Below are 10,225 nucleotides of genomic sequence, written 5' to 3'. Positions count from 1 at the left end.
TGCAGTTGCCTTATCCACCACTTTTTCCATATGGTATTGGTAGTCTTGTCATGTAAAATGAGGTCCACTATATATTATGTTCTTTGTTTGACCTTACTTGTAACAAAGGTAATAGAAACCAGTCATCAGTGGTTATGTTTTGACTTACTGTAGAAACTTCTTAAGTAAAAAAAAAAAAAAGGAAAAAATGTTATTTGCTTACTGGGGTAAAGCAAATAATTGCTATCTATATAAAAAGTAGGAATGTCTGAGGCAGGTGGCTTTGGTAACACATTCACTCCTTCAGACCTTTTCCCTCTGCTCTTTTGGAATGCAATGTGGTGCTCTGCACTTTCCTACAAAAGCTAAGCTTACTGAGTATCTGCTTTTTCATTCAATTGGCACATTCACCTTTTTATTTTTCCTTTCAGGGCCCAAACTGTCATCACGAAAAAGGTGGAAAATAATTACAGCTGTGGCAGATGTTTATAACAGTGACAACTGAGGCTATATATTTATATAAACTGCTGATCTTTCAAAGGTAGCTATAGAGACTGGAAAACCTTCAGACCCTAATCTAAAATCACTTCTTCCAATGGGTTAGAAAAGAAAAGAAAACAAACAACTCATACATACTTAAGAGGACTAATTTGCTTCCTACTGGAATCTGTTCATTTTTACACTGAAGCAGGAGAGTTACCAAAGCATTGCACACAGAGGCACTCATAGATGTATAAATCCAATTGATGAGCACTATTGTCCAAGAGCTGTTTTATAAGATAGTCCTATAGGAATCAATAATGCTCATGCAAAGCTGGAAAGCAAGGAAGAAAATGTCCCTCACAGACTTCTGACCATGTGTCCTGGGTTCAGCTGTAATAGTTGTTTTTCTCCTTCCTAGTAGTTGGTGCAGTGCTTTGCTTTGACTTCAGTCCGAGAACAATGCTGATAACACACTGATGTTTTTAGTTGTTGCTAAGTAATGTTTACTCTGATCAGGGACTTTTTAAGTCTCATGCTCTGCCAGTGAGGAGGAGCACAGGAAGCCAGGAGGAAGCAGAGACAAGATACCTGACCCAAACTAGCCAAAGGGGAATTCCATACCACAGCACATCATGTCCAGTATATAAACTGGGAGGAGTGACCCAGAAGGCCCAGATCACATTCTTACTTGTCCATATCCCCAGTTTGCTGAGCTGGCTGAGACGTTATCTGGGATGGAACTGACGTTTAAACAAGTAGTAAGTCTCTATGACCAAGCCAGGAATCATCAGATGGCATAGATAATTTTTTACATCAGTGATGCCGCTAACACTTTGGATACTAAGCAGATTGTAACCCCTAAAGATGTTCAGACAATGCACATAGAACCTCGCAAAATTCTCCTGAACATGCTTCTTAGCTTCTTCATTCAAAGAAGGACCCCAAGAATAACTGCCTTGTATATCTATGTCATTTTAAGTAATACCCAGAATTACATAGCATCAATTTGGACCAGTATGTAACAGACTCCTTTTGGAGACCATTCACCACTCACCATCCGTCTTTCACCGTTGCTTCCTCTCCACTGCTCAGCCCTTTTCATAATGTAGCTCAGCTCCTGTCTGGAAATCTCTAAGTCCAGTGGAACAAAGAATGCGCCTTCTTCACCATGAAGACGTTGAAATACATCCAAAAGCCAACCTTCACTGTGTAGCCTAAGAATAGAAATACACATTTAGTTCATTTTTGAAAGGACTCTTCATGCAAAAAAATGAAAAAGGTGTCTTACACTTGTAGACTTCTAAGTCTTGGGTTTCCTTTCACAACTATGTTCTCTACCTGCAAGTAAGAATCTTCTTTTTTCTCTCCCACAGGAGAAGCTTCCCCAACCCTGTTGAGACTTTACAATACCCTAATCAAATCATGTAAACATAAGCAGCAATTTAAGTATTTCAAGATACTGACTTTTCCAAAAGATTCTGATATTTTTTTCCTTCAGACATGTCCAATGCCTAGTAGCACTGGGCTGTCTTTAACACTGGGCTAGGTAACTAGTTCCAGTGCTTACATGAGTATCTCAGTTAGGCATAGATGGAAGTCCTGCTATGCCAGGGTTCAATAATGGGTAAACCACATCATATAGAAAGGAACCACTCACAATTTTTTTTAACCCAAAGCCTGAAGTCTATACAATCTAAACTTTTCTTGATGACAGAAAAGTTAATTTTGTTTGCTGGCTTTGTTTTTCTATGACATTTCTGTGCTGTGGTAGGGAATTGAGTAAGTGCTATGCAGTAAAATTCTCTACCACAAGAAAGGCTTGTTGTGTGGTATTTCTTAATGTAGGTGAAACCAATATTGCGAGGCTTTTGAAAAAGCCAAGTGTCACATTTTTAGCCTTAGATGAACTCTAGAACTTCAAAACATTGTTGTTTAGTCCAATTGAACCTCTTCAAGTTCATCTCTTTCTCACTTTACTTTTATTCCAAAACCAAGGGTTCAGAAAATAAAGATCAGAAAATCTGGAATCTCAATCTTGGATACTGAACTGAGGTCTTTCCTTTTGTAGCCTCTTCCAAGCTAATACTTTATTACAATTCAGCCATTGCTTGGTGCCAATCTCAGTTTTTCTGTCCTTCCCAGAGTCTGACTGGGTAGTCACAAGAAGCTCAGGGATTGCTGTGTGGCACTTCAATCAACAAAAAGCCCTGGTTTCTGTGGGGCTGTACAGGTCATTGATTTCTTGGCAGGCCTGAGAGAGAGCACAGGCAGAACTTCTTTGACCCTCTGAGCTCTCATCCTTCTTATGTATGGCAGCACTAGATGCAGATCTTGTGGCTGATCTTTATTATTTAGTCTTGCAGAGGCCTGTATATGATAACCAATAAGTGTGCGGGTGAGGCAAATCAGAATGAAGTTCACATTTACACTAACTGTACATCTCACCTTACAGTACACACAGTAATTGCAGAGAAGCACACTCAATAAAATGCTTAGTACTATTTTGCCCACAGCTGAGATTTAGCGTGGAACAGAAATAAGATGCACCAACGGAAAGTATTTCAACTTGCTCTCAGGAGGAGCTTTAGCATTAGGTTCAAAGGGGAATATGTAGCTTAGGGTCAAGTTCTGTATCCAAGAGTTTCTGTGATGGAGTAGCTATTCTGATACTGAAGTCTGGCAGCCTTCTTCAACATCAGATTAGGGACATATATCTCCTGCTTTGCTGTAAAGGAGCTCTCTGTACCTTTTTTCGCCACCCTCCTTTTTTGAAACATTCTTTTTGAAGCTGCAGTCCTAAACTTGCTGTAGTTCCCAAGATGTCATTTGGGGATTTTCTTATCAAAAGAGGAGAGCAGCTGGAAGATAACTGAGATGTAGGAAATATAAACAAACTGGCTACCAAGGAATAATGGAGAAATCCTTAAAGTGTGAAATGCAAATCATTGCTAAGGCAGAGTAAGACAGTATCTTAAAATACACCAGAGAAAATTTTTTATAAATAACTAATACCCTTTATAGAGTAATTTCCCAAAATCCACAGTATCTTCAAAGAAAAGTTTGCTTCTTAAGCCCTGGGTCTACATCAGATGTTCTTTTGACACAATCGATACATTTTTGCAAATATTCTCGTAAGTCAGAATTATCTTGTGCTTAGTTAAAAAACTATCAATCCAGCTGGTGGGCTTTCTGGCCTTCTGCTCATCTTGAAACAACAATATTCTATGGTGCTCGCCTTTAAAATTCCAGGTCAGCAATTTAAATGACTTGCCACTTATCTTGCTAAACAAGAAAAAGACCTTGCCATTTATTTAAGCTCACTTAATGCAACATTCTTATTTCAAATGAAGTAAAATTTAATGCAGTTAAATTACTGTCTATTTGCTGCCATAAACATTTTCTATATGAAGATTTTAAGCGCATGGTTCTAAACAATATAATTAACTTTGAATTAATTAAAAATCATGAAGCCTGTCTTCCAGCTTTGTTCCTTTTGCCCAAAAGTACTCAGCGTGCTCCTTTACCTAGTTTAATTTCTTTTCATTGGCACAAAACGTAATAAAACACTTCTTCTTGTTCCTTAACATGGCTTCTTAGAAATATGACAGTAATAATTTCTATTGCTAATGCAATAAAGAGCAAAACAAAACTCAGGTGCTATTTTCTAGACGTATGAGACCCAGTATAATACCTTACAAGTTCATTTATTTATCAGGAAGAAAACATTGAAGTGATTTGCTATCCAGAGTCAGATTGAAAAACTGACTTCTCAAAAATTTACACAAACCAAAAACTGAAGGGTAGTTTCAGTGGTTTAAAACAGTTTATTACATCTTCACTTGAGCCTTTCTCACCCTTTTTTGGAAAACAACTGTAAAAAAATAATAGTTTTGCTCTTAACATTGAAAAATGTAGATTTCTTGAAGAGGTTTTTTAAAAAAAAAAAGAAAATTCAATACCAGGAAATTTAGACTCCAGCAGTCACTTTTACTTGAGATGGGTCTGCATTTTCTCACAGTGCAGAAAACATTTCACCAGCAAGTTCCAGACTGTTTCTAACTTCTCGTAGAAATAAAATGAAGGAATTGCAACCACTGCCACTTCATTTTCCCAAAAAGTAATTAGAATATCTCTCCATGCTAAATGTACTACAGCCTCCCAAGACACCCAAGGGGAGCCAGATTTGTTGAAGTATGTTGGTTTATAAAGACACAGATAGATGCCTATAGCTTCTTATCCCCTGCCTATGATTTCATTAGCTTCCTGGTTGTTCATCAGTGCTTCTGTGAAGCTTTCTAGCTGTGGCAGAAGCAGATATTTCCCCTACTTGCTTTGGTGGTCTGGTGGGTTCACTGCTCTTATCTCTTTTTTTATACACTGCTGAAGACTTCAGTTAAATGGGAAATTGCTGAGTAATTCTAAGCAATGCTACTAACTCCACTATTGAATAGCCAAAGTGTTCCCTGTGGACTGGTGTGTTAGGGCACAGAAGACATCCCTCAATATATATATTCATTTACCTGGTGGTAAATGCCCATGTCAAAAAGAAAACAAAACAAACCAAAACAAAACATGTTTTCTGCATCAAGCAACATTACATTTGAATATATTTGAGATAGAATACCTGAGAAATGTTCACACAAAGAGATAATACTGCTTTGGTTATAATAAAGTTTTATCTTAGAATCATAGAATCATAGAACAGTTAGGGCTGGAAAGGACCTTAAGATCATCTAGTTCCAACCCGCCTGCCATGGGCAGGGACACCTCACACTAAACCATATCACCCAAGGCTTCGCCCAACCTGGCCTTGAACACTGCCAGGGATGGAGCATTCACAACCTCCCTGGGCAACCCATTCCAGTGTCTCACCACTATAGTTACACCAATATTCAGGAAACAATGTAATGAATTGCAGAGGTGCTTTCTTTAAAAACATTTTAAAAGGGTTTAATGTTATCAGTAGTGGCCTGACAGTGTGCTGCTCAAGAGCCCTAGCTAGGTCTAAGATTCCCAGTGTGCTGTGTTGTGAACATACAAGAAAGACAAAGTGGATCCAAATTCAGAAGCTCATAGTATAAATTTACTCTGTACAGACTTTGGTATTCAAAATCCTTTTTGCTATCAAGCAAAGAACTTCAAAGACCTTATGCACTGTAACAGATTTTGTTATCTTCCCTTTGTTTTTGCATTTTGCTATGAATCATTTTCAAAATGTGTCTTACTAAGACAACTTTTTTCCCCTAGTAACATTCTCCCCCCACCCCTTTATTGGAAAACATTATAGGAAAATTGATCCAGAAGGAAAGGAACCTTTGATGATCTTGCACCTGTTCCCCAGACAATGAAAATGTTGGTAATATTCTCATAAAAACCTGCCTTACAAATGTTTTAATTTAAATTAATTTTCCTGAGTAATAAACGACAGCAGCTAAAACTTATGAAGCTATTCAAAACTATTAAGTCAATGATTAAGAAGGCATTAACATCTCAAAAACTAATTAACTAGACTACCAGTACATTGGAGTTGTGTACAGCTTCCAGGAATGCAGGAGCTTTGAAATACTTTGCAGAAATTTAAATTGCCATTTATCTTTTTCTGCCTGCTGAAATGGAGTTTGTGGAAAGGAGACCCGGGGATGATTCTGTCAGATGGAGGGTGTATGCTGAGCTTTTGTATTCTTACACCTGCCTGCATCTTGCATTTCCGTATGGAAGTGCATTACAGGTGCTTGCCACCACTCAGTGTTCATCACTGAGTGAATTGAGGGCCAGTACAAAACTCATACTGCATTATAGATGAGTCACTCAGACAAAAGAAAATACACTTTTTCATTCAATATATTAGGCAACCTATCTTGGTCATTTTCAGTGTCCCACACCTGTCCCTAAACACTAACGCAGCTAATGGTGACTACTAGAAAGGTGGAGAGAAAGGGAGTTGATAAAATTTCATGATGAACTGAATATTGATAATGGGCTAAAGTAATGGTAATATTATTTAGGTTAAGACATGTCATGCAGTGGGTTAAAGCCTCAGTCACGTCAAATCAAAAATCCTGATTCATCAAAAGTCTGTAAGACTCTGTGGGCCACTGCAGACTCAGAGATTTTGCACATCTCATCATATGTTGCTTTCTGAATTTCTCCTATTATTTCTCACAAAACTCTGCTTGGAAGACCAAAAATGTCTTCCAAAGTACCTAAATAAAAGATATACGCACTTCAGAGTTTAAACCTTTGACAGGCCTGTTGTCTGAAGCTAAAGAAACAGAAGCTCCTAGAATCTGTGAAAAATCATCATATCAGTTGTGTTCTTGTTGAAGAAATAAACGGCTCCTTCTCTGATTCGCTGTGCCCACCAAACACCAGTGCATTAAAATTTAAGAAGGAGTGAACGCCTTCTTGATTGTCTACAACTCTTGACTCTGGATATGTGACACTGATACGTCTTTTCTCAGGTCACCTTATTTTATCTTACAGAAGAAGGGACTTGAGTCTAAGCTCCTGAGGGAATAATGAGATAAAGAGACATACCTTAAAAAGTACAGATACAACACTGTTGATGAGATGATGAATATGATTGTATATAGCATCACAGTGATTAAGGCTCCAGGAATCCACGACTCCTCTGCTCTTAGAAAGACCCAGGAGAGCTTGGCAGCATCAGCAATAGGTTTCTCTACACTGTTCCCAAGTCGCTGTCATGGGGGAAAAATATCAACATGAGACAATGTCAAACCTGCTTAGACTATTTACCTATAGGCACCATGAAAAAAAAACCATGATTTTCTTTATGAGAAGGTTTCAACTGTAATATGTGGTGGGCACAGCTTGAAATTTAGGATTCTACTGCACAAATTTGAAATCAACCATCAGATGTTTTATTTTTTTCTGGTTTACTAAAACATAGTGTATATAGGTGGTTTATTGTCACAGTGAAAATACTCAATGTGAGATTTATTAACATATTTCAGGAGAAGTGGAATAAGAAAAAGGCTTAAATTTGCTGTATTTCAATGACCAGGGAGGCATAATATTGAATGATTTATACTTCTGCTTTTAGGGGCGCTGAGTGAGCAGAAAACACTTGTGGCAGTGCATAATTCCAAACTGACCAGTCTCAAAATGACTTGCCCTTGTCACAAGAAAATTGTTGATTCCTTTCAGACTCAGCAAGAACCCAAACATTTTGAGCATGTGCACTTTGGAGGATGTATACACACCAGTTCCCAACTTCAGGAAAACAAAAGTAACCACCATGTTATCTGAAATGCCTAATGGAAGTTACAGGGCATCTGTGCTTGTTGCTAGCTGACACCTAGCATAGCTTTTCCACTAGTTTTGCAAATAACAGCATCAGGCAAAGAAGGTAGTGGGTTCACAAAGCTTGACTGATACCCAATGAGGTGAGAAAAATGGAGAAAGCAACTACAAGTAGATCAACAGGGGGCACCAGCAGGGTTTTGTTAAGTTTTCCCCAAAGGGTTTGACCTTTCATCAGTGAAAGAGAGACAAGTTTTTCCTTATGAAACAGTATTTTAATTTATGTACATGCATTATCAAGACTGTTTGCAATGTTTTAAGTCAGAAAATCAGATATTCCTTTCATCCTCCATTCCTAGTGTCCAGTCAGTCCAGTTTGGGAAGCCACAAAGAATAGCCTGTAACTTGGAAGAACCAATAAACATCAGCCATCTTATTTCATTTATTTCTTGCCTGAGAAGAGATAGAGACTCAAAGAGAACAATACCTCTGAAGAGATCTGACTGTATCATACTCCCACTGCTGTGGTAGAATTAAAGATACCTCTTTCCTGCACAAAATAGCAGTCACAAGTTGTACCATTAATAGCTTCTCCAAAGGTACATGACTGTCAGACACCCTACTTAGATATGCTATTAATACTTTATGTTCAACTGCTCTATAATAAAAAAACATGTATAACTATTTTCATTCTACTGAAGCTCAAATAAATCTTTAGCATACTAAATAATGATAAGGAATTAATATTCATAGAATTAAAATATTAATTTAATTGGGAATAGGGTGGTTTGTTCATTTTTGCAAAGATTCAAAAAGAATCCTGAGGGTTCTGTAGCACTCTATGTTTCATTATACTTCCAGTAAAATGCAGAAAAAGGTTTTCCAAAAAATTTATTATTGTCTTTTTTCTTTATCCCCCATATCTAGCTATTAAGAACTGGCTTGTGTATTGACATATTATTGCCCTCTGCTGGATCGACTTAGAAGAATTCAGCTACGTATCATAGGTCTACTGCTCAGAGATGAGATAAATTTCTCTCTTCCCTTTTTGCTTTTTAAAGTGACACAGTGACAGCTATTAAATCACATTGATACATTTTTCAAGGAAACTTCAACACAAAAAAATCCACTCATTATTCAGAGAGGGAGTCTGTGACCTTTAGGCTTCAAGGAACCTGCACCTTCCTGACCAACTTGCCTCGAATAAACTTTAGGAATAGTCAGATCTTTCTCCCTGGTTTTGGCTACCTTTGCGGTGACGTGCATAGTAGTAGAAAGACATTTAGAAATCCAATGATGAGCTATTCAAGGACTGAGACCCTTGAATATATTTCTGCTCTCTTTCCACCCTGTGGAACACTGTCAGGTTTCTGCAACGGAAATTACAGGTCCCCAGGAGACACCTAATAGCATATAAAGACTAGTCACTAATTCTGATCTCTCCATATTCATCAAGAAATATTAGAATACTCTGGTTCTGTTCTTTCTGTTCTATCTTCTCTGCTTGCAATAAAAGCTGGCCCACTTCACTGCTTTCTTATCAAAGAAATTGTCTACCACGGAAAATCCTCTGTACAGCAGTCACATTCTGACATCCCTTCAGAGAGGCAAAAGTCTGAATAGCAAATAAGAATAAATTTCTCTCTTATCTGAGCAGTTCTTTCTAGTGAGGCAAAAATGGTGTGGGGGAAGTGTACTTTTCTATCAGTTTTTTCTAACAAAGAGATTGTGCCAATCTTTTTGTGGTCCTCGAAGACATGATCTAAGAAAGGTATCTTCATTTTAAATTGTTTAATTAACGTTTGTCAACATCTATCTCAGGTACTTATCGCACCACAGCGTCTTGCAGTTTGTAATGTTTTTGATGATGACACATATACATGTGGTTAAAGAGGTGTTACTCTCTACAGTTAGAATGTACAGAAAGTAAATTGAGTCATCCTGGGAAAGTTCTGGCAGAACTGGAACTTGAAATGCATTCTCCAAAATCACAGGAAAGTTTTTTACCCCTAGAACATCCCTCGACGAGCTGACAGTAAAGCAAACCTGAAATCACACATACGACATAATACCTTGAACTATGACTTTGAAACCCCTTCAAATTTGCAACTGTTCTCTAGTCTTCTCTTAACAATAAAAAAAAATTAGTTAGTAAACAGAGAAACCTCTGTCTCCAGGGCTATCTGTCATCTTTCATAAGTATTAAGGCGATTTAGGATAGCCAAATACATTCTAGCACTAAAATAACGCATATTACCATAACACAACATTTTAAAAATGCTTGATCTAAAATAGATTGGCAAGTAAATCTGAAATAGCTGCTGAAAGAATGCCAGGAAAAAAAAAATACAAATGCAATAACAAAAGCACATGTAAGAGATATAGTTTCATTTTGGGAAAGATACACACGGTATATTGTGTAATATTTGAACAAATGAGTTTCTATCAAAGATAATCTTGGTGGGTAAAACTGCCAAATTTTCAGTATGAAGCACAG

The sequence above is a fragment of the Pezoporus wallicus genome, unplaced genomic scaffold (assembly GCF_028554395.1).
Source record: "Pezoporus wallicus isolate ANWC-B61680 ecotype Strahan unplaced genomic scaffold, APGP_CSIRO_Pwel_v1 contig_818, whole genome shotgun sequence".
NCBI lineage: Eukaryota > Metazoa > Chordata > Aves > Psittaciformes > Psittacidae > Pezoporus > Pezoporus wallicus.
This window is presented reverse-complemented; position numbering follows the sequence as displayed.